Consider the following 25,926-nt stretch of genomic DNA (forward strand, 5'->3'; position numbering starts at 1 on the left):
CTATTAGTGTAAATGAGAGCTATCAGTGTAAATGAGAGTTATCAGTGCAAATGAGAGCTATCAGTGTAAATGAGAGCTATCAGTGTAAATGAGAGCTATTAGTGTAAATGAGAGCTATCAGTGTAAATGAGAGCTATTAGTGTAAATGAGAGCTATCAGTGTAAATGAGAGCTATTAGTGTAAATGAGAGCTATCAGTGTAAATGAGAGCTATCAGTGTAAATGAGAGCTATTAGTGTAAATGAGAGCTATCAGTGTAAATGAGAGCTATTAGTGTAAATGAGAGCTATCAGTGTAAATGAGAGCTATCAGTGTAAATGAGAGCTATCAGTGTAAATGAGAGCTATCGGTGTAAATGAGAGCTATCAGTGTAAATGAGAGCTATCGGTGTAAATGAGAGCTATCAGTGTAAATGAGAGCTATCGGTGTAAATGAGAGCTATCAGTGTAAACGAGAGCTATCAGTTTAAACAGGAAAGGTATGAGAGTGGTGAAGGCAGGTGTGGAAGGTGTGGTCGCAACACACACCTGGTCTGAAGAAGTAAGTAACAGATGTAGGACAAAGCTGTCACCAGCAGCAGACTGCACAAAACGCCTCCCCACACCTGCAACACAAGTGTCACTACACCTGTACTTCTTGTACACCGTCAGTAGCACAAAGTACTGTAAACAGGTATATGCACCACAATATATACACATATGACGACGTTTCGGTCCGACTTGGACCATATAAATTATTCTTGTTTGGTGGTGAAAAGGTTACGAACAGTGTAGTCGATAGGCTTCAAACCCCGTTAACCAAAGTTAACCATGGGCACTGACTGGGAGAGTGAAGGGTTTTGTGAAACCAAGCAAGTCGGGTTGGACCAGGGGGCGTCGGTAGAGGATACCGTGGTCAGTGGACAGGATCGGCACGCTGAAGTCGGCTACCGTCGATCTGTCGAGCGTCACGCCGAACGGTCCCACAGCCATGTCTACCTCCTGCCGACACGCGAGAGGTGAGATTGTCGATGCCAAAAGGAGAAGGATTGGATCCTATCCACTCCTAGCGCGTAATGACCCAAATGGGTTCAACTCCATCTAATGTATAATAATAATAATAATAATAATAATAATAATAATAATAATAATAATAATAATAATAATAATAATAATAATAATAATAATAATAATCTTATGGTTTCACAAGCAACAGTACAAGTGTAGATAAACGTCAATGATGATAGATACAATGTGTGTGTCACAGTGTGTGTATGTGTGTGTGTGTGCCATCACCTTGCGTTGTATCATGCCCATCATACCGAACCAGGAGCCATTTGGGTACGGTGCTCCCCACAGGCCATCTGGTGGCTGGACGAACTCACAGCTGTAATGGAGAAGACATGTTCGGAGATCATTAAACGCGTTAATCAATCAGTCTATCATGCAGGAAGATCCTCTCACGCTTTTGTACTCTTTTTTCCACTGTTCTTTCATACAGCAAGATCCATTCACGTTACTGTGCTCTTAATCTGTCATCCAATCATGCAGGAAGAGCCACGTTTCCTCTATGTGTCTGTCATGCACAGTGAGCCAAATATCCGAAGCTCGTCCAGCATACTTAACAGACTCTTCGATATAACTACTGACTGGATTCCCACTAGGATACAGTATACACACTCTCGTCTTCCTTCTCTGAGTTCACAAATTCATATATATATATATATATATATATATATATATATATATATATATATATATATATATATATATATATATATATATATATATATATATATATATATATATATATATATATATATATATATATATAATGTATATATATATATATATATATATATATATATATATATATATATATATATATATATATATATATATGTCGTGCCGAATATGTAAAACTGGTTAATTAGCAAGAACTCATTTAAAATTAAGTCCTTTCTGAAATTCTCTCTGATACGTTTAAAGATATATTTTTTTCATTAATGTTAATGCAAAAATTTTAAATTTTGCACCAAAAGAATCTTAGAAAACTTACCTAACCTTATTATAACAAGAACAATTTATTTTAGCCTAACCCAACTTAATATATTTTAGATTTGTTTACAATAATTTAATACTAAACAAACACAGTGAAATATATTTTTTTCGTTAGGTTCAGAGTGATTTTGGCGAAATTATTGCATACACAAATTTTCGCTTGTCCTATATGGCAAGATGAGCGTTGATATTTAAGCCAAGATCGCAAGTTCTGCCTATTCGGCACGAGATATATATATATTCATATACATATATATATATATATATATATATATATATATATATATATATATATATGTCGTGCCGAATATGTAAAACTGGTCAATTAGCAAGAACTCATTTAAAATTAAGTCCTTTCTGAAATTTTCTTTTATACGTTTAAAATTAGATTTTTTTCATTAATGTTAATGTATAAAAATTAATTTTGCACCAAAAGAATCTTAGAAAACTTACCTAACCTTATTATAAAAAGAGCAATTTATTTTAGCCTAACCCAACTAAATATATTTTAGAATTTTTTAAAGTAATTTAATACTAAACAAACACAGTGAAATATATTTTTTTCGTTAGGTTCTGAATGATTTTGGCGAAATTATTGCATACACAAATTTTCACTTGTCCTATATGGCAAGATGAGCCATATAGGACCTATATAGTGCCTATTCGGCACGACATATATATATATATATATATATATATATATATATATATATATATATATATATATATATATATATATATATATATATATATATATATATACATACATATATAAATATATATATATATATATATATATATATATATATATATATATATATATATATATATATATATATATATATATATATATTTAAATATATATTTTTTTTTTTATTTTATTTTCTTTTTTTTATTATCACACTGGCCGATTCTTACCAAGGCAGGGTGGCCCGAAAAAGAAAAAACTTTCACCATCATTTACTCCATCACTGTCTTGCCAGAAGGGTGCTTTGCATTACAGTTTTTAAACTGCAACATTAACACCCCTCCTTCAGAGTGCAGGCACTGTACTTCCCATCTCCAGGACTCAAGTCCGGCCTGCCGGTTTCCCTGAACCCCTTCATAAATGTTACTTTGCTCACACTCCAACAGCACGTCAAGTATTAAAAACCATTCGTCTCCATTCACTCCTATCAAACACGCTCATGCACGCCTGCTGGAAGTCCAAGCCCCTCGCACACAAAACCTCCTTTACCCCCTCCCTCCAACCTTTCCTAGGCCGACCCCTACCCCGCCTTCCTTCCACTACAGACTTATACACTCTTGAAGTCATTCTGTTTCGCTCCATTCTCTCTACATGCCCGAACCACCTCAACAACCCTTCCTCAGCCCTCTGGACAACAGTTTTGGTAATCCCGCACCTCCTCCTAACTTCCAAACTACGAATTCTCTGCATTATATTCACACCACACATTGCCCTCAGACATGACATCTCCACTGCCTCCAGCCTTCTCCTCGCTGCAACATTCATCACCCATGCTTCACACCCATATAAGAGTGTTGGTAAAACTATACTCTCATACATTCCTCTCTTTGCCTCCAAGGACAAAGTTCTTTGTCTCCACAGACTCCTAAGTGCACCACTCACCCTTTTCCCCTCATCAATTCTATGATTCACCTCATCCTTCATAGACCCATCCGCTGACACGTCCACTCCCAAATATCTGAATACATTCACCTCCTCCATACTCTCTCCCTCCAATCTGATATCCAATCTTTCATCACCTAATATTTTTGTTATCCTCATAACCTTACTCTTTCCTGTATTCACTATTAATTTTCTTCTCTTGCACACCCTGCCAAATTCATCCACCAATCTCTGCAACTTCTCTTCAGAATCTCCCAAGAGCACAGTGTCATCAGCAAAGAGCAACTGTGACAACTCCCACTTTATGTGTAATTCTTTATCTTTTAATTCCACGCCTCTTGTCAAGACCCTCGCATTTATTTCTCTTACAACCCCATCTATAAATATATTAAACAACCACGGTGACATCACACATCCTTGTCTAAGGCCTACTTTTACTGGGAAATAATTTCCCTCTTTCCTACGTACTCTAACTTGAGCCTCACTATCCTCGTAAAAACTCTTCACTGCTTTCAGTAACCTACCTCCTACACCATACACCTGCAACATCTGCCACATTGCCCCCCTATCCACCCTGTCGTACGCCTTTTCCAAATCCATAAATGCCACACAGACCTCTTTAGCCTTATCTAAATACTGTTCACTTATGTTTCACTGTAAACACCTGGTCCACACTCCCCCTACCTTTCCTAAAGCCTCCTTGTTCATCTGCTATCCTATTCTCCGTCTTACTTTTAATTCTTTCAATAATAACTATACCATACACTTTACCAGGTATACTCAACAGACTTATCCCCCTATAATTTTTGCACTCTCTTTTATCCCCTTTGCCTTTATACAAAGGAACTATGCATGCTCTCTGCCAATCCCTAGGTACCTTACCCTCTTCCATACATTTATTAAATAATTGCACCAACCACTCCAAAACTATATCCCCACCTGCTTTTAACATTTCTATCTTTATCCCATCAATCCCGGCTGCCTTACCCCCTTTCATTTTACCTACTGCCTCACGAACTTCCCCCACACTCACAACTGGCTCTTCCTCACTCCTACAAGATGTTATTCCTCCTTGCCCTATACACGAGATATATATATATATATATATATATATATATATATATATATATATATATATATATATATATATATATATATATATATATATATATATACAAGGAATTCGCGAGAGCATGCGAAATATACACAAACACTGATCTCTGGCTGAAGGAGACTCGAACCTACGAACCTTAGGACAAGGTACGCAGTGCTTTACCAATCTACCCACACTGGACCAGTGTGGGTAGATTGGTAAAGCACTGCGTACCTTGTCCTAAGGTTCGTAGGTTCGAGTCTCCTTCAGCCAGAGATCAGTGTTTGTCCTATATAGTCTCCTTCAGCCAGAGATATATATATATATATATATATATATATATATATATATCGTGTATAGGGCAAGGAGGAATAACATATATAAATATATATATATATATATATATATATATATATATATATATATATATATATATATATATATATATATAACCTATGATAATAATCTATGATTTGGATACGTAAATGATTAATTTAAACACACACACACACACACTCTTTACATACCAGAACCCCAGCTTTTTCTGGATGACAGTGAAGAGTTCAAGGCAGGAACCTGAGTAGTAAGGCCACTTCCCCGTCACGTAGGGTGGCCACTGCCGAAGAATTTGAAATTATAAACACCTCTCTCATAAAGCTCTTTTATATACAGTCAGCTATTTTATATACAGGGAGAGGGGAGACGGTTCCTAACACTACATTAGAGTAAGTTCACCTGAGCAACAGCCACTAGGAGACAACGGTCAGTAGGTATCCTTGGCACTACTGTCCTGCCCATCTCGCGCTGCCCTATGTAAGGATCGCAGGTTAGCACACGGTCTCAGAGCTCCACACAGCTTCAGGGCTCCACGCAGCCTCAGGTCTCTACACGGCCTCAGGGCTCCACTAAGTCTATGAAGGCTCCTTCCTTAACACTGAATAGGATATATATATATATACATATATATATATATATATATATATATATATATATATATATATATATATATATATATATATATATACATATATATATATATATATATACCACTCTATAAATAAAAACTGTGAATATAATTCTGTAGTTGAACGGTGTTCAACTGAGGTGTTAATTAATATTAACTTAAAAAAGAGTTATGAGATTTTTGAACACTGATGCTGCTGAACATTGATGTTGCTCGTACATTGATTTTTTGAACATCATTGTTATTTCAACACTGATTTTGTTTGAACATCGATGTTTAGTGAACAATAATATTGCTTGAACAGTAATATTGCTTAAACAATGATGTTTTTTGAACATTGATACTGGAGGCTATGTTCACTCACAGGACTGTCGGCGCTGCTCTGTAAATCTAACGGTGTTCAATGATTGACGAAACGTTAAACAAATGAAGATCATCACCGTAGTCGTCTATTTATTACTATATCCCCCCCAAAAAAAATATTTGAAATGGTCGGAATATAATAATTCTCACGGTTCAGCTATGTTTGAAATATATCTGAGAAACAGGAGTGAGGGAAGGGTATAGTTAGTGTTCGGTATCTATCTTTTTAACGAATGTATGTTATGCATTACGGTAAGGTCATTGAAGCTAAAACCTTGGGTAGCTTCAGATGTAGATTAGTGTATTAGTGGAAGACGGGCATCAAAGGAGATATAAATAAGGTCCTGAGGATGTCTCTCCAAGAAAGAACCCGATATAATGGATTCCAACCGGACAGGTTTGGATTTAGAGAGGATATAGGAAAGTAATTGATTGGAAATTGAGTAGTCGATGAGTGGAACAGTTTGCCTATTAGGGTTATTGAAGCTAAAACCTTGGGTAACTTCAGATATAGGTTAAATGCAAGAGTGAGAGGGGTTGGATCTTAAGTTAATAGGGTTATCAAAGCTTATTCCTTGGGTAGCATTGATAATGGGTTGGGGAAATAATTTTTATTGGGTTTGGTATTTGACAAGTACCTGCCAAATATGGACCAGTAGGCCTGCTCTAGTGTTCCTTCTTTCTTATGTTCTTATACCGAATATATAGACGAAAGGATACAAATGGAAACGTCTTTGAGACATTATCAATAAATAGGTATCTGTCCTGACACCCTGGTCTCACAGCTAAGATCTTACCTCAGAGCTGCACGATGTACGTGGTGTTGGTCCTTCAGTGTGAGGGGTAATGGCAGAGGTACAGTGGTGCTGGCTAGGATGGTTCATCATACTTACCAAGTCCTTATATACAACACTCTCGCCTCGATCTCATCTCCGGTAAACTTTTACCAACGAAGATTAAAAACGAAAATATTTTATTTGATTCACGTTTTTCTCTTAACCACAATGTCAGCTTTTAGCTGACGTTTCTTCAGAACTTGAAAGATTAATGGAATTTTGAAAAAGACAAAAACTGCTTAGAAAATAAAGGAATGTTTCTAAGCTTACTATGAAATATACGAACTTCCACCTATCTAGAAATTTTGGTTAGTTATACATAGTTAACGGTCCTATGTAACCATCTCTTCTAAGTATTAACACTGACTCAACATATCTGGTAATGCATCAGTTCCAATAAATAATAATGACTTAATAAAAAAAATTTGACGCTTGGTAGAGTGTCATTCTAACTCTTAATTGGTTATACATCATATATGTTGAAAATTTTTGAGTATCCCGAAATGTCCATCGGGAAGAAAAGTTTGTAATAAATCTGAGAGGTGGTAGAAATAATTAATTAAACTATAATATATGATTGCCAGAAAATTGATTTTAATTTATGAAAGAGAATGTTATTAATTTTGATGTGACCTCCACTCCTTCCCTTCGTTCCCCTTCTTCCCTTTCCGTCCCTCACCTTCCCTTCCCGTCTCTCACCTTCCCTTCCCGTCTCTCACCTTCCCTTCCCGTCTCTCACCTTCCCTTCCCGTCTCTCACCTTCCCTTCCCGTCTCTCACCTTCCCGTCCTCATCACCTTACTGAAGACTGTACTCAGTGGTGGTGACATGTGATCATAACGACATCCTCAAAGAATCACTCTGGCTGATAAATTTCCACCATGTGGTGGAAACCTAACAGTGCTGCTAGCACCAGTCTACCAGTGGTGGAAACCTAACAGTGCTGCTAGCACCAGTCTACCAGTGGTGGAAACCTAACAGTGCTGCTAGCACCAGTCTACCAGTGGTGGAAACCTAACAGTGCTGCTAGCACCAGTCTACCAGTGGTGGAAACCTAACAGTGCTGCTAGCACCAGTCTACCAATGGTGGAAACCTAACAGTGCTGCTAGCACCAGTCTACCAGTGATGGAAACCTAACAGTGCTGCTAGCACCTGTCTACCAGTGGTGGAAGCCTAACAGTGCTGCTAGCACCAGTCTACCAGTGGTGGAAACCTAACAGTGCTGCTAGCACCAGTCTACCAGTGGTGGAAACCTAACAGAGCTGCTAGCACCAGTCTACCAGTGTTGGAAACCTAGCAGTGCTGCTAGCACCAGTCTACCAGTGGTGGAAACCTAACAGTGCTGCTAGCACCAGTCTACCAGTGGTGGAAACCTAACAGTGCTGCTAGCACCAGTCTAACAGTGGTGGAAACCTAACAGTGCTGCTAGCGCCAGTCTACCTGTGGTTGAAACCTAACAGTGCTGCTACCGCCAGTCTACCTGTGGTGGAAACCTAACAGGGCTGCTAGCACCATTCTACCAGTGGTGGAAACCTAACAGTGCTGCTAGCACCAGTCTACCAGTGGTGGAAACCTAACAGTGCTGCTAGCACCAGTCTACCAATGGTGGAAACCTAACAGTGCTGCTAGCACCAGTCTACCAGTGGTGGAAACCTAACAGTGCTGCTAGCACCAGTCTACCAGTGGTGGAAACCTAACAGTTCTGCTAGCACCAGTCTACCAGTGGTGGAAACCTAACAGTGCTGCTAGCAACAGTCTACCAGTGGTGGAAACCTAACAGTGCAGCTAGCACTAGTCTACCAGTGGTGGAAACCTAACAGTGCTGCTAGCACCAGTCTACCAGTGGTGGAAACCTAACAGTGTTGCTAGCACCAGTCTACCAGTAGTGGAAACCTAACAGTGCTACTAGCACCAGTCTACCAGTGGTGGAAACCTAACAGTGCTGCTAGCACCAGTCTACCACTGGTGGAAACCTAACAGTGCTGCTAGCACTAGTCTACCTGTGGTGGAAACCTAACAGTGAAGCTAGCACCAGTCTACCAGTGGTGGAAACGTAACAGTGCTGCTAGCACCAGTCTACCAGTGGTGGAAACCTAACAGTGCTGCTAGCACCAGTCTACCAGTGGTGGAAACCTAACAGTGCTGCTAGCACCAGTCTACCAGTGGTGGAAACCTAATAGTGCTGCTAGCACTAGTCTACCTGTGGTGGAAACCTAACAGTGCTGCTAGCACCAGTCTACCAGTGGTGGAAACCTAACAGTGCTGCTACAACCAGTCTACCAGTGGTGGAAACCTAACAGTGCTGCTAGCACCAGTCTACCACTGGTGGAAACCTAACAGTGCTGCTAGCACTAGTCTACCTGTGGTGGAAACCTAACAGTGCTGCTAGCACCAGTCTACCAGTGGTGGAAACCTAACAGTGCTGCTACCACCAGTCTACCAGTGGTGGAAACCTAACAGTGCTGCTAGCACCAGTCTACCAGTGGTGGAAACCTAACAGTGCTGCTAGCACCAGTCTACCAGTGGTGGAAACCTAACAGTGATGCTAGCACCAGGCTACCAGTGTTGGAAACCTAACAGTGCTGCTAGCACCAGTTTACCAGTGGTGGAAACCTAACAATGCTGCTAGCACCAGTCTACCAGTGGTGGAAACCTAACAGGGCTGCTAGCACCAGTCTACCAGTGGTGGAAATCTAACAGGGCTGCTAGCACCAGTCTACCAGTGGTGGAAACCTAACAGTGCTGCTAGCACCGGTCTAGCAGGGGTGGAAACCTAACAGTGCTGCTAGCACCAGTCTACCAGTGGTGGAAATATAACAGTGCTGCTAGCACCAGTCTACCAGTGGTGGAAACCTAACAGTTCTGCTAGCAACAGTCTACCAGTGGTGGAAAGCTAACACTGCTGCTAGCACCAGTCTACCAGTGGTGGAAACCTAACAGGGCTGCTAGCACCAGTCTACCAGTGGTGGAAACCTAACAGTGCTGCTAGCACCAGTCTAAAAGTGGTGGAAACCTAACAGTGCTGCTAGCACTGGTCTACCAGTGGTGGAAACCTAACAGTGCTGTTAGCACCAGTCTACCAGTGGTGGAAACCTAACAGTGCTGCTAGCACCAGTCTACCAGTGTTGGAAACCTAACAGTGCTGCTAGCACCAGTCTACCAGTGGTGGAAACCTAACAGTGCTGCTAGCACCAGTCTACCAGTGGTGGAAACCTAACAGTGCTGCTAGCACCAGTCTACCAGTGGTGGAAACCTAACAGTTCTGCTAGCACCAGTTTACCAGTGGTGGAAACCTAACAGTGCTGCTACCACCAGTCTACCAGTGGTGGAAACCTAACAGTGCTGCTAGCACCAGTCTACCTGTGGTGGAAACCTAACAGTTCTGCTAGCACCAGTCTACCAGTGGTGGAAAGCTAACACTGCTGCTAGCACCAGTCTACCAGTGGTGGAAACCTAACAGGGCTGCTAGCACCAGTCTACCAGTGGTGGAAACCTAACAGTGCTGCTAGCACCGGTCTACCAGGGGTGGAAACCTAACAGTGCTGCTAGCACCAGTCTACCAGTGGTGGAAACCTAACAGTGCTGCTAGCACCAGTCTAAAAGTGGTGGAAACCTAACAGTGCTGCTAGCACCGGTCTACCAGTGGTGGAAACCTAACAGTGCTGCTAGCACCAGTCTACCAGTGGTGGAAACCTAACAGTGCTGCTAGCACCAGTCTAAAAGTGGTGGAAACCTAACAGTGCTGCTAGCACCGGTCTACCAGTGGTGGAAACCTAACAGTGCTGCTAGCACCAGTCTGCCAGTGGTGGAAACCTAACAGTGAAGCTAGCACCAGTCTACCAGTGGTGGAAACCTAACAGTGCTTGTAGCACCAGTCTACCAGTGGTGGAAACCTAACAGTGCTGCTAGCACCAGTCTACCAGTGGTGGAACCTAACAGTGCTGCTAGCACCAGTCTAAAAGTGGTGGAAACCTAACAGTGCTACTAGCACCGGTCTACCAGTGGTGGAAACCTAACAGTGCTGCTAGCACCAGTCTACCAGTGGTGGAAACCTAACAGTGCTGCTAGCACCGGTCTACCAGTGGTGGAAACCTAACAGTGCTGCTAGCACCAGTCTACCAGTGGTGGAAACCTAACAGTGCTGCTAGCACCAGTCTAACAGTGGTGGAAACCTAACAGTGCTGCTAGCGCCAGTCTACCTGTGGTTGAAACCTAACAGTGCTGCTACCGCCAGTCTACCTGTGGTGGAAACCTAACAGGGCTGCTAGCACCATTCTACCAGTGGTGGAAACCTAACAGTGCTGCTAGCACCAGTCTACCAGTGGTGGAAACCTAACAGTGCTGCTAGCACCAGTCTACCAATGGTGGAAACCTAACAGTGCTGCTAGCACCAGTCTACCAGTGGTGGAAACCTAACAGTGCTGCTAGCACCAGTCTACCAGTGGTGGAAACCTAACAGTGCTGCTAGCACCAGTCTACCAGTGGTGGAAACCTAACAGTGCTGCTAGCAACAGTCTACCAGTGGTGGAAACCTAACAGTGCAGCTAGCACTAGTCTACCAGTGGTGGAAACCTAACAGTGCTGCTAGCACCAGTCTACCAGTGGTGGAAACCTAACAGTGTTGCTAGCACCAGTCTACCAGTAGTGGAAACCTAACAGTGCTACTAGCACCAGTCTACCAGTGGTGGAAACCTAACAGTGCTGCTAGCACCAGTCTACCACTGGTGGAAACCTAACAGTGCTGCTAGCACTAGTCTACCTGTGGTGGAAACCTAACAGTGAAGCTAGCACCAGTCTACCAGTGGTGGAAACGTAACAGTGCTGCTAGCACCAGTCTACCAGTGGTGGAAACCTAACAGTGCTGCTAGCACCAGTCTACCAGTGGTGGAAACCTAACAGTGCTGCTAGCACCAGTCTACCAGTGGTGGAAACCTAATAGTGCTGCTAGCACTAGTCTACCTGTGGTGGAAACCTAACAGTGCTGCTAGCACCAGTCTACCAGTGGTGGAAACCTAACAGTGCTGCTACAACCAGTCTACCAGTGGTGGAAACCTAACAGTGCTGCTAGCACCAGTCTACCACTGGTGGAAACCTAACAGTGCTGCTAGCACTAGTCTACCTGTGGTGGAAACCTAACAGTGCTGCTAGCACCAGTCTACCAGTGGTGGAAACCTAACAGTGCTGCTAGCACCAGTCTACCAGTGGTGGAAACCTAACAGTGCTGCTAGCACCAGTCTACCAGTGGTGGAAACCTAACAGTGCTGCTAGCACCAGTCTACCAGTGGTGGAAACCTAACAGTGATGCTAGCACCAGTCTACCAGTGTTGGAAACCTAACAGTGCTGCTAGCACCAGTTTACCAGTGGTGGAAACCTAACAATGCTGCTAGCACCAGTCTACCAGTGGTGGAAACCTAACAGGGCTGCTAGCACCAGTCTACCAGTGGTGGAAATCTAACAGTGCTGCTAGCACCAGTACCCCCCTGGTGGAAACCTAACAGTGCTGCTAGCACCTGTCTAGCAGTGGTGGAAACCTAACAGTGCTGCTAGCACCAGTCTACCAGTGGTGGAAATATAACAGTGCTGCTAGCACCAGTCTACCAGTGGTGGAAACCTAACAGTGCTGTTAGCACCAGTCTACCAGTGGTGGAAAGCTAACAGTGCTGCTAGCACCAGTCTACCAGTGGTGGAAACCTAACAGTGCTGCTAGCACCAGTCTACCAGTGGTGGAAACCTAACAGTGCTGCTAGCACCAGTCTACCAGTGGTGGAAACCTAACAGTGCTGCTAGCACCAGTCTACCAGTGGTGGAAACCTAACAGTGCTGCTAGCACCAGTCTACCAGTGGTGGAAACCTAACAGTGCTGCTAGCACCAGTCTACCAGTGGTGGAAACCTAACAGTGCTGCTAGCACCAGTCTACCAGTGGTGGAAACCTAACAGTGCTGCTAGCACCAGTCTACCAGTGGTGGAAACCTAACAGTGCTGCTAGCACCAGTCTACCAGTGGTGGAAACCTAACAGTGCTGCTAGCACCAGTCTACCAGTGGTGGAAACCTAACAGTGCTGCTAGCACCAGTCTACCAGTGGTGGAAACCTAACAGTGCTGCTAGCACCAGTCTACCAGTGGTGGAAACCTAACAGTGCTGCTAGCACCAGTCTACCAGTGGTGGAAAGCTAACAGTGCTGCTAGCACCAGTCTACCAGTGGTGGAAACCTAACAGTGCTGCTAGCACCAGTCTACCAGTGGTGGAAACCTAACAGTGCTGCTAGCACCAGTCTACCAGTGGTGGAAACCTAACAGTGCTGCTAGCACCAGTCTACCAGTGGTGGAAACCTAACAGTGCTGCTAGCACCAGTCTACCTAACAGTGGTGCACCGAAACCTAACAGTGCTGCTAGCACCAGTCTACCAGTGGTGGAAACCTAACAGTGCTGCTAGCACCAGTCTACCAGTGGTGGAAGTGGTGGAAACCTAACAGTGCTGCTAGCACCAGTCTACCAGTGGTGGAAACCTAACAGTGCTGCTAGCACCAGTCTACCAGTGGTGGAAACCTAACAGTGCTGCTAGCACCAGTCTACCAGTGGTGGAAACCTAACAGTGCTGCTAGCACCAGTCTACCAGTGGTGGAAACCTAACAGTGCTGCTAGCACCAGTCTACCAGTGGTGGAAACCTAACAGTGCTGCTAGCACCACCAGTGGTGGAAACCTAACAGTGCAGCACCAGTCTACCAGTGGTGGAAACCTAACAGTGCTGCTAGCACCAGTCTACCAGTGGTGGAAACCTAACAGTGCTGCTAGCACCAGTCTACCAGTGGTGGAAACCTAACAGTGCTGCTAGCACCAGTCTACCAGTGGTGGAAACCTAACAGTGCTGCTAGCACCAGTCTACCAGTGGTGGAAACCTAACAGTGCTGCTAGCACCAGTCTACCAGTGGTGGAAACCTAACAGTGCTGCTAGCACCAGTCTACCAGTGGTGGAAACCTAACAGTGCTGCTAGCACCAGTCTACCAGTGGTGGAAACCTAACAGTGCTGCTAGCACCAGTCTACCAGTGGTGGAAACCTAACAGTGCTGCTAGCACCAGTCTACCAGTGGTGGAAACCTAACAGTGCTGCTAGCACCAGTCTACCAGTGGTGGAAACCTAACAGGGCTGCTAGCACCAGTCTACCAGTGGTGGAAACCTAACAGGGCTGCTAGCACCAGTCTACCAGTGGTGGAAACCTAACAGTGCTGCTAGCACCAGTCTACCAGTGGTGGAAACCTAACAGTGCTGCTAGCACCAGTCTACCAGTGGTGGAAACCTAACAGGGCTGCTAGCACCAGTCTACCAGTGGTGGAAACCTAACAGTGCTGCTAGCACCAGTCTACCAGTGGTGGAAACCTAGTGCTGCTAGCACCAGTCTACCAGTGGTGGAAACCTAACAGTGCTGCTAGCACCAGTCTACCAGTGGTGGAAACCTAACAGTGCTGCTAGCACCAGTCTACCAGTGGTGGAAACCTAACAGTGCTGCTAGCACCAGTCTACCAGTGGTGGAAACCTAACAGTGCTGCTAGCACCAGTCTACCAGTGGTGGAAACCTAACAGTGCTGCTAGCACCAGTCTACCAGTGGTGGAAACCTAACAGTGCTGCTAGCACCAGTCTACCAGTGGTGGAAACCTAACAGTGCTGCTAGCACCAGTCTACCAGTGGTGGAAACCTAACAGTGCTGCTAGCACCAGTCTACCAGTGGTGGAAACCTAACAGTGCTGCTAGCACCAGTCTACCAGTGGTGGAAACCTAACAGTGCTGCTAGCACCAGTCTACCAGTGGTGGAAACCTAACAGTGCTGCTAGCACCAGTCTACCAGTGGTGGAAACCTAACAGTGCTGCTAGCACCAGTCTACCAGTGGTGGAAACCTAACAGTGCTGCTAGCACCAGTCTACCAGTGGTGGAAACCTAACAGTGCTGCTAGCACCAGTCTACCAGTGGTGGAAACCTAACAGTGCTGCTAGCACCAGTCTACCAGTGGTGGAAACCTAACAGTGCTGCTAGCACCAGTCTACCAGTGGTGGAAACCTAACAGTGCTGCTAGCACCAGTCTACCAGTGGTGGAAACCTAACAGTGCTGCTAGCACCAGTCTACCAGTGGTGGAAACCTAACAGTGCTGCTAGCACCAGTCTACCAGTGGTGGAAACCTAACAGTGCTGCTAGCACCAGTCTACCAGTGGTGGAAACCTAACAGTGCTGCTAGCACCAGTCTACCAGTGGTGGAAACCTAACAGTGCTGCTAGCACCAGTCTACCAGTGGTGGAAACCTAACAGTGCTGCTAGCACCAGTCTACCAGTGGTGGAAGCCTAACAGTGCTGCTAGCACCAGTCTACCAGTGGTGGAAACCTAACAGTGCTGCTAGCACCAGTCTACCAGTGGTGGAAGCCTAACAGTGCTGCTAGCACCAGTCTACCAGTGGTGGAAACCTAACAGTGCTGCTAGCACCAGTCTACCAGTGGTGGAAACCTAACAGTGCAGTTGTGGAATCCTAACAGTGCTGCTAGCACCAGTCTACCAGTGGTGGAAACCTAACAGTGCTGCTAGCACCAGTCTACCAGTGGTGGAAACCTAACAGTGCTGCTAGCACCAGTCTACCAGTGGTGGAAACCTAACAGTGCTGCTAGCACCAGTCTACCAGTGGTGGAAACCTAACAGTGCTGCTAGCACCAGTCTACCAGTGGTGGAAACCTAACAGTGCTGCTAGCACCAGTCTACCAGTGGTGGAAACCTAACAGTGCTGCTAGCACCAGTCTACCAGTGGTGGAAACCTAACAGTGCTGCTAGCACCAGTCTACCAGTGGTGGAAACCTAACAGTGCTGCTAGCACCAGTCTACCAGTGGTGGAAACCTAACAGTGCTGCTAGCACCAGTCTACCAGTGGTGGAAACCTAACAGTGCTGCTAGCACCAGTCTACCAGTGGTGGAAACCTAACAGTGCTGCTAGCACCAGTCTACCAGTGGTGGAAACCTAACAGTGCTGCTAGCACCAGTCTACCAGTGGTGGAAACCTAACAGTGCTGCTAGCACCAGTCTACCAGTGGTGGAAACCTAACAGTGCTGCTAGCACCAGTCTACCAGTGGTGGAAACCTAACAGTGCTGCTAGCACCAGTCTACCAGTGGTGGAAACCTAACAGTGCTGCTAGCACCAGTCTACCAGTGGTGGAAACCTAACAGTGCTGCTAGCACCAGTCTACCAGTGGTGGAAACCTAACAGTGCTGCTAGCACCAGTCTACCAGTGGTGGAAAGCTAACAGTGCTGCTAGCACCAGTCTACCAGTGGTGGAAACCTAACAGTGCTGCTAGCACCAGTCTACCAGTGGTGGAAACCTAACAGTGCTGCTAGCACCAGTCTACCAGTGGTGGAAACCTAACAGTGCTGCTAGCACCAGTCTACCAGTGGTGGAAACCTAACAGTGCTGCTAGCACCAGTCTACCAGTGGTGGAAACCTAACAGTGCTGCTAGCACCAGTCTACCAGTGGTGGAAACCTAACAGTGCTGCTAGCACCAGTCTACCAGTGGTGGAAACCTAACAGTGCTGCTAGCACCAGTCTACCAGTGGTGGAAACCTAACAGTGCTGCTAGCACCAGTCTACCAGTGGTGGAAACCTAACAGTGCTGCTAGCACCAGTCTACCAGTGGTGGAAACCTAACAGTGCTGCTAGCACCAGTCTACCAGTGGTGGAAACCTAACAGTGCTGCTAGCACCAGTCTACCAGTGGTGGAAACCTAACAGTGCTGCTAGCACCAGTCTACCAGTGGTGGAAACCTAACAGTGCTGCTAGCACCAGTCTACCAGTGGTGGAAACCTAACAGTGCTGCTAGCACCAGTCTACCAGTGGTGGAAACCTAACAGTGCTGCTAGCACCAGTCTACCAGTGGTGGAAACCTAACAGTGCTGCTAGCACCAGTCTACCAGTGGTGGAAACCTAACAGTGCTGCTAGCACCAGTCTACCAGTGGTGGAAACCTAACAGTGCTGCTAGCACCAGTCTACCAGTGGTGGAAACCTAACAGTGCTGCTAGCACCAGTCTACCAGTGGTGGAAACCTAACAGTGCTGCTAGCACCAGTCTACCAGTGGTGGAAACCTAACAGTGCTGCTAGCACCAGTCTACCAGTGGTGGAAACCTAACAGTGCTGCTAGCACCAGTCTACCAGTGGTGGAAACCTAACAGTGCTGCTAGCACCAGTCTACCAGTGGTGGAAACCTAACAGTGCTGCTAGCACCAGTCTACCAGTGGTGGAAACCTAACAGTGCTGCTAGCACCAGTCTACCAGTGGTGGAAACCTAACAGTGCTGCTAGCACCAGTCTACCAGTGGTGGAAACCTAACAGTGCTGCTAGCACCAGTCTACCAGTGGTGGAAACCTAACAGTGCTGCTAGCACCAGTCTACCAGTGGTGGAAACCTAACAGTGCTGCTAGCACCAGTCTACCAGTGGTGGAAACCTAACAGTGCCGCTAGCACCAGTCTACCGGTGGTGGAAACCTAACAGTGCTGCTAGCATCAGTCTACCAGTGGTGGAAACCTAACAGTGCTGCTAGCACCAGTCTACCAGTGGTGGAAACCTAACAGTGCTGCTAGCACCAGTCTACCAGTGGTGGAAACCTAACAGTGCTGCTAGCACCAGTCTACCAGTGGTGGAAACCTAACAGTGCTGCTAGCACCAGTCTACCAGTGGTGGAAACCTAACAGTGCTGCTAGCACCAGTCTACCAGTGGTGGAAACCTAACAGTGCTGCTAGCACCAGTCTACCAGTGGTGGAAACCTAACAGTGCTGCTAGCACCAGTCTGTATGACATGTACTATCTAAAATCGAACTTTTTGTTGACATATACAGATAAACTGCACAGTGCATGAAATGGTTAGTCTTTTAATTCTTATTGCTTAGATATGTGATAACCTGAGACTGCATTTTCATCTTGCATCAACCACTGAAATTACCCACTACATTATGAGACGAATTTATATAACGATACAAGGACTTAGTGCTAATAACATTATCCTTGAATTCTGACACGGTGGAGGGGTAAGCCAGTGGAAGGCCCCGGTCAGATGACCCAAGTTTCAGTGGCGGGTCATCACATGACAGTCCCGCCTCAGGAAATACTTGTCCCGTTTCCTGACCAATTTTACGTAACCTAACCACCATCCTCAAAGTGCAACAAGTACATAATTAAAAGCAAATGATGTCTTTAACACATGAAATTACCATAATAACAAAAAAAAATTAACTATAGTACACACAATAATATCAACAAAGATCTCTACCTTTGGACTCCCTCTAATTCTTTTTTTCGACCCTGCCGATCACAGGATGACCTGCAGGGTAAAAGAGGGAAAAAAATTGCCCTGTATCATCGTTCATGTTGCAGTTTCTCCCTCACGCCAGTCCTATCTGACGCAGTCACAGCAAAAATAGTGTCATGCATCGCCAACACAATTCGTGTTTATAACAATAGCATTATGGGCGGGTTTGTGTCATTGTGTTTATTCTACGTGATGGTATGTGTTCGAACTTGTGTATGTACTTGTGTTTCTACGGTGTATTGTTGACTCTATGTACCTGTGAGTGTCTTTGTTCATGTATATGTGTATGTTTATCACCTGCTTATTATTGTCCTTGTGTTTGTTTATGTACCAATACTTATGTCCGTACTCATGTATACCCTCTTAGTTCTGTGTGGTGAGGTCTAGTTATCGGTTCTCTCACTGCGGTGTTTGTTCTCGACTCTAAGCTAATCCTCTACACTACTCTTCTCTTCTCTACTCTACTCTACTCTACTCTACTCTACTCTACTCTACTCTACTCTACTCTACTCTACTCTACTCTACTCTACTTTTATGTTAGAAGAAATTGTCGAAAATCCCTTTGACTCTGATATGTGTATTGAGCGTGCCATCGTACAGAAACAAATGGCAAAACCGATAACTGGGGAATAGACATTAATGCAGAGGAAATTTACTGAGAGATTTCGCCTGGAGAACAGACTTCTTCAGTTAATACACGGGGATATACAACAAGCAAATTTATACAAGCGCAGTCAGGAGTCACCTGGAAATGCAACATCAAAATACAAGTGTATAAAACCACTGGAGTCACGAACCAGTGTGTGTTTGACCTCCCTCTGATCTCTCCCTCTGACAGGTAAACCTCAAATAGGAGGGTGACCAGGTCAGTGAAGTCACGTTGCAGGAGGAGCATTGCAGGAGGCCTACCTCTCCTTCAGATGACCTGTTTTGTAAAATGAGTTATCCTCCAGGCTGGGATAAACTGGACCTCCTTGCTTTTGTTAGACTCTTATTTTGTGTATGGATTAGGGCTGCTTCCGGGCACCTGACTCGTGTTTTGTTGGTCTTATAAGAAATAGGTTGAACGCATCCCCGGTATTTGGAAGCTGCACTAATCCGTGCACAAATTACAATCCATCAGAATTAAGAAACTTTCAGATCAGCCACTTATTACGCATCCCAATTCATCTTAGATAAACAGGTTATCGGATGCACCAGAAGTCCTCCCACAGTGCTCTTGTTATAGACTTCACCCTCACAGTGACCTTGCTCACCCACCCACCCGTTGGTTGAGCACGGTGCACTCTCTGGCTTCTGTTTTTGCCATTTATCACCGTGTTGTACACGCAATATTCCACCTCTCTATATATTATACAAACTTGTAAATACTGGCAATTTGTTCAAGTAAAGAAAAACACAAGTCATATACTGTTGTTGAGTTTTTTTGTTCCTCTCTAAATCCCATTACAACCAGGTTCACAGGCCATACTATACCTGTGTATGTAATATTCTATATATTTACAAGGTGATTATTAAGTAGGTTGTTATTTACACGAGGATTATTAAGGCTAAATGTCATCTGATCACCAACAGTCAGGAATATTATTGTTTTTATTTTAGGCTATAAAGTCAACTGTCACTCTAGAGTCTCTACACCGAAAGATGTACACCTCACGGTGCGTATATGTCCCTTTGGTTCCTAACCTTGACATAGCTATTTTCGGAAAGATATTATGATCACGGGTTGTTAATTACTTTAATTAGTCACAGTTACACATAATTACAATTAAACAAGTTTTGGTGATTATGATTGTCTTACATGGGAACATATGTGTAAATAACCCAGGACAATCTAAAAAGTCAGTTTAATATCTCTAATATGCACCCCTAACATATCCTGTGGGCGGTAGTCAAAACTTTAGAGGCGCATAATGGGTCCAGGGACTGTACCTCAACATTACAGAGGCGCACAGTGGGTCCAGTCACTGGACCCTAAAAAATCTGATAACTAAACAAATTAATTGTAATGAACTATTTACATATATATAGTTAAATGTAGTGACGAGTTATAATTTAGGCAGACACGAATTAATTTGCAAAAATATTACAGTATACCTAATATGTAGTTTGGAATTATATACATGTATTTTATTATATTTTTCCAAAGTACATTGAATTTACACTAATATAAGTGATTATGAGATTTTTACAATAAGCAAAGTCGGATAGAATAAAAAGGCATAATAATGTGACTGGAACAATACACAAATAACCCGTACATAGGTGAATGACACTTATGACGACGTTTCGGTCCGGCTTGGACCATTAGGTTTCATTCTCCTGTGAGAGGGTTATTTGTGTAAGGCAAAGTCAGGGTACAAAGTAACTGTACTTGCACTGGGCTGCCTGACTTCCAGGGAATTTGCTCCGTCACTTGAAGCATCTCCAGTGTCGGATAATTCCTCTTGGTTTGCATGTTGTCTTGGATCTACGTTCAGACTCACTCTCAATCTCTTCTGAAATTTGTAGACTGGTTTTCATTGTTTTTTGTTTGGGCAGCGTACCATGAAGAATAACAGTTGTCTGTGTGACATTTATGTGTGTGTACTCACCTAACTGTGGTTGTATGGGGTTGATTCATAGCTCCTGGCCCCCCTCTTTGCTGGTCGCTACTGGAATCACTCTCTCCCTGCTCCATAAGCTTTATCGTATCTCTTCTTAAAGCTATGTATGCATCCTGCTTCCACTATATCACTCTCCAAATTGTTCCACTTCCTGACATCTCTGTTACTGAAGAAATACTTTCTAGCATCCCTGTGATTCATCTGAGTTTTCATCTTCCAGTTGTGACCCCTTGTTGCTGCACCCCATCTCTGAAACATTCTGTCCCTATCCATCTTATCAATTCCTCTCAGTATTTTATAGGTTGTTATCATGTCCCCCCCCCCTATCCCTCCTGTCTTCCAGTGTTGTCAGGTTGAGTCCCTTTAACCTCTCCGTGCAAGACAAACCCCTCAGCTCTGGGACTAGTCTTGTTGCAAACCTTTGCAATTTCTCAAATTTGTTGACGTGTTTGGCCAGGTGTGGGGTTCCAAACTAGTGGCGCATAATCCAATATGGGCCTGACGTACAAGGCGTACAGTGTCGTGAAAGACTCCTTAGATGTCGAAACGCTAAGCTGAGGTTTGCCAGGCGCCCACATGCTGCAGTCGGTATTTGGTTGGTGTGCGCCTCAGGAGATGTGCTCGGTATGTTGCTCACCCCAAGATTCTTTTCCTTAAGTGAGTTTTTCAGCCTCTGACCTCTTAGGCTGTACTCCATCTGCGGTCTCCTTTGTCCTTCCCCAAGCTTCATAGCTTTGCACTTGCTGGGGGTTAAACTCCAGAAGCCATTTGTCAGACCAGGCATGCAGCCTGTCCAGATCCCCTTGTAGGTTTACCTGATCCTCGCCGCTTGTATTCTCCTCATTATTTTCACATCGTTAGCCAAAAGGGACACCTCTGACTCTATCCCTTCCGCCATGTCATTCACATATACAAGAAACAGCACCGGACCCAAGACTGACCCTTACGGAACCCCACTCGGTACATGCACCCACTCTGACACCTTGTCTCATACCGACAAGCGTTTCCTTCCTGTCAGGTATTCACTGATCCATTGCAGTAGTTTCCCTCCTATTTCCACCTGTTCCTGTAGCTTTTCAAACAGTCTCTTGTGTGGTACTGTGTCGAAAGCCTTCTTACAGTCCAAGAAGATGCAGTCTACCCTTCCCTCTTTCTCCTGTCTTACTTCTGTTACCTTGTCGTAGAACTCCAGTAGGTTTGTGAAGTATGATTTCCCTTCCCTGAAGCCGTGCTAGTTGTCATGTATTAGTCCATTCCTTTCTAGGTATTCCACTCTTTTTTTCCTGATAATCTTCTCCATCGCTTTACATACATGTCAGTGACACTGGTCTGTAATTTAGTGCAGCCTGTCTGTCTCCTCTCTTAAAAATCGGGACTACATTTGCTCTTCCACACCTTAGGCAGTTGCCCTGTTTCGATAGATTATTGAGGATTGTTGTTAGTAGCACACACACAGTGCCTCTGCTCCCTCTCCCAGGACCCAAGGAGAGATATTATCTGGGCCAACCGCCTCTGTGTATGTGTACTCTTGCCTATATGTGCTCACCTGTATATGGTTGCCGGGGGGTCGATGTTTCGCACCTCGTGGACCTGCATCCTCTCTGGTCACTACTACGTCAACTGGCTTCAAGAGTCTTATCATACTTCTTCTTAAAGCTATGTATGGCTCACTTTTCTACAACTTCACTCTCCAGATTGTTCCATTTCCTGTTCGTGTGTGTACTCACCTAAATGTAGTTGCAGCTCCTGGCCCCGCCGCTTCACTGGTCGCTTCCACTACATCACTTTCCAGACTATTCCACTTCCCGTGTGTATATAGGTGCTGTGTGTATGTGTTTGTGTATCTGTAATGTTTATATGCTTGTATAAATATGTTTTGTGTATACCTGGAGAGGGTTTTCGGGAGTCAACGCCCCCGCGGCCCGGTCTGTAACCAGGCCTCATGGTGGATCAGGCCTGATCAACCAGGCTGCTATTGTTGGCCGCACGCAAACTGACGTACGAACCACAGCCCGGCTGGTCAGGTACTGACTTGAGGTGCCTGTCCAGTGCCTTCTTGAAGACAGTCAGGGGTCTATTGGTAATCCCCGTTATGTATGCTGGGAGGCAGTTGAACAGTCTTGGGTCCCTGACACTTACTGTGTTGTCTTTTATCGTGCTAGTGGCGCCCCTGCTTTTCATTGAGAGGATGTTGCATCGTCTGCAGCGTCTTTTAGTGTATGTGACAATTTCTACTGTGAATATGCTTGTATATATGTACTACATAACAATATGCTTTCTACAAAGTACTTTATACACGTGGTTGGCAACACTCTCGACTCTTACACTGAGTGTCCGTGGTTCGATCTCCGGCCGGGTGGAAACATCGGGCGTGTTTCCTTACACCTGCTGTCCTCGTTCATCTAGCAAGTAGGTAGGTACCTGGGTGTTAGTCGATTGGTGTGGGTCGCATCCTGGGCAACAAAATTGAAGGACCACAGTGGAAATAAGACAGACAGTTCTCCATGATGCAGTTAGGTTAGGTTAGGTTAGGTACGTTTGTCACATGATGACCTGCAGCTGGAGCTTTTGGTCATCTGACCGAGGCCTTCCACTGGCTTACCCATCCACCACTTTAAAAATTATGGCTAAATTATAATCATTATTAATTATATTTTGGGTGGCTAACCCTCCGGTGTTAAAAAATCGAACAAAATCTTATCTCACTTTTTAGAATAGAAATAAGTCACTGACATTTTGGGTTATCCTAGGTAATCTACACATATATTACTATGTATGATAATTATACTTATGTGAACTTGTACCTAAATAAATTTAGATTTAAAATTGTGTGTAATGTTTTTGCAGGCTTCTCTGTGCAAGTGCAGACATCTTCATTTTCTATGAATGTCTTGAAGCGACATAAAAAACGTTCTGTGAGGAGCAACTTGTGTATTTCTCGCTGCCCCAGTCCTTGCACTCGCTCAGTAAGTTTATCCAGGTATACACAAATACAGTTACATAGATTATCATACACAGCAGCATATGTGTAGATTACCTAGGATAACCCGAAAAAGTCAGAGTGACTTATTTCCATTGGGTTTCTTGCGATAAGTATTAATTATATTTAAAAGTCAAAAATAGGTAAGTATCTTAACTATGTGAAAAGTAATATTGAAAGGAGATATACTAGGGGTAATATTTATTAGGTACATTTTAGCTCTTTTCTTGAACTGGTTCATGCCATGACAGGCTTTGACATGTGCAGGTAGATTATTCCATTCCTTTATTGGTATACAGTAAAAGGTGTTTGAAGCCTGACCACTGACTGTAGTAGCAGTGGTTCTAGTAACTGCAGTAGCAGTAATAGTAGTAGTAATAGCAGTAGCAGTACCAGTAGTTACTAGCAGTAGTTAGTAGTAGTAGTAACAGTAGTAGTAGCAGTAGTAGTAATTGTGGGAAATTGTGGGGATAAGGTTCACATTCCTGAAATATCTCATCCACATAATTTAAGGGGGGCACGACAAAGCAACAGCTTACTGAAATTAATAATGTTAGTTGTACCTCAGAGCCAGGTGGGATTTTAGAGACACTAGGCTGCACCATGACTCTCCTTCCAGACCCACACACACACTTTCCCCACACACAAGCCAAGTCAGGCCTATAAAATATTAGTGTAAAAAAATTAATACCAATAATGTTGGTAAATTATAAGATAGTGGACTGTGTAATTTTTAAAGACTTGATCTACAGAAATGATTAATTGGAATACTAGTAAACATAAACTGGGTAAAATTTCTCATCACTTTAATAATATCATAATAATTACAATTACCAAATTATAGACATTAGCTTACCACAGTTATTGTGGCTACATCCTAATGCATCCTGATCAGAATATATGCACTGGCCAAGGCAATATATACTACTAATTAAGGGTAAGCAAACATTACATGTGATGTGGGCTTCACAGATTTGGTGTCCTCTCATTTTCATATTGGAGCTGTTTCACGAGTTATAAATTCATTTACCACTTCGCAGGACGCTAAATAAACTTCTGATCCTTGATGTCAGCCGATAAACCCATTTTCGGCCTCGATGACGCCAGATTAATCCTACTCAGTTGTACTACCAGTGATCATCTCAAGGGGAGGTTCCTTGACACTGGTGAGGGGCTCTTGATCTAGGGAATTCGATCTGTGCTCCAGTTCCCTGAATTACGCCTGAATAATTTCCACCTCCCCCCACAGGCACTGTATAATCCTATGGGTTTAGCGCTTCCCCCTTGAAAATAATAATAACCAGTGATACATCGCCATATTGTCCCCGTATCCGCCGTGCTGGACCCCCCCCACCCACTCGAAGGTCAAATCCAACACTGCTTTAACACATTTGTCTTGACTGTGACCAGACCTACCTGGAGTTCATTACATTTGTAAATTGTGACTTCATTACATTTGTAAATTGTGAGTTCATTACCTTTGTAACTTGCTCATCTATCAAAACTTTGAGGTCCAGTCCCTGGACCCATTATGTACATCTGTAATCTTTTGACTACCGCCCACAGGATGGGTATGGGGTGCATAATAAAGATATTAAACTAAACTAACTTAATCATTGTCTGCATCGCTCTTGGGCCGTGCAGACCTCCTGCGCAAACGCACTTCAGTTCCCTGACAGCAGTAGTGTGAGGTGGTGCTTGTCGCGCCTCTGTCGTCAGACCAGGAGAACTACCATTAGTCAACATGGCGTGCAGTTATAGACGCAGGATTAACACTGTCGGTGTTGAACTTCTCAGTGGGGCAATAACGCCAGCTTCAGCCCAGGTATTACTACCTAAAATCATCAGAGACACGTATGTAATTCAGGATGGAGAGTTGTACGGCGTAGCATTGAACGGAGCACGTAGATTTTTTGTGAAACTGCTCTCAGCAACGGTTTATGAGTCGTTGGTCAACCGTTTTCAGGACGTAAGTCTTGATGCAACACCAGCTGTGCGTGTGAGGATGATCGATGTATCCAGACATTATACATGGATTAAACTGCGTAATGTCCCCTTTGAGGCGGATGAGACAG

The sequence above is a fragment of the Cherax quadricarinatus genome, chromosome 71 (assembly GCF_038502225.1).
Source record: "Cherax quadricarinatus isolate ZL_2023a chromosome 71, ASM3850222v1, whole genome shotgun sequence".
In the NCBI taxonomy this organism is placed as follows: Eukaryota; Metazoa; Arthropoda; class Malacostraca; order Decapoda; family Parastacidae; genus Cherax; species Cherax quadricarinatus.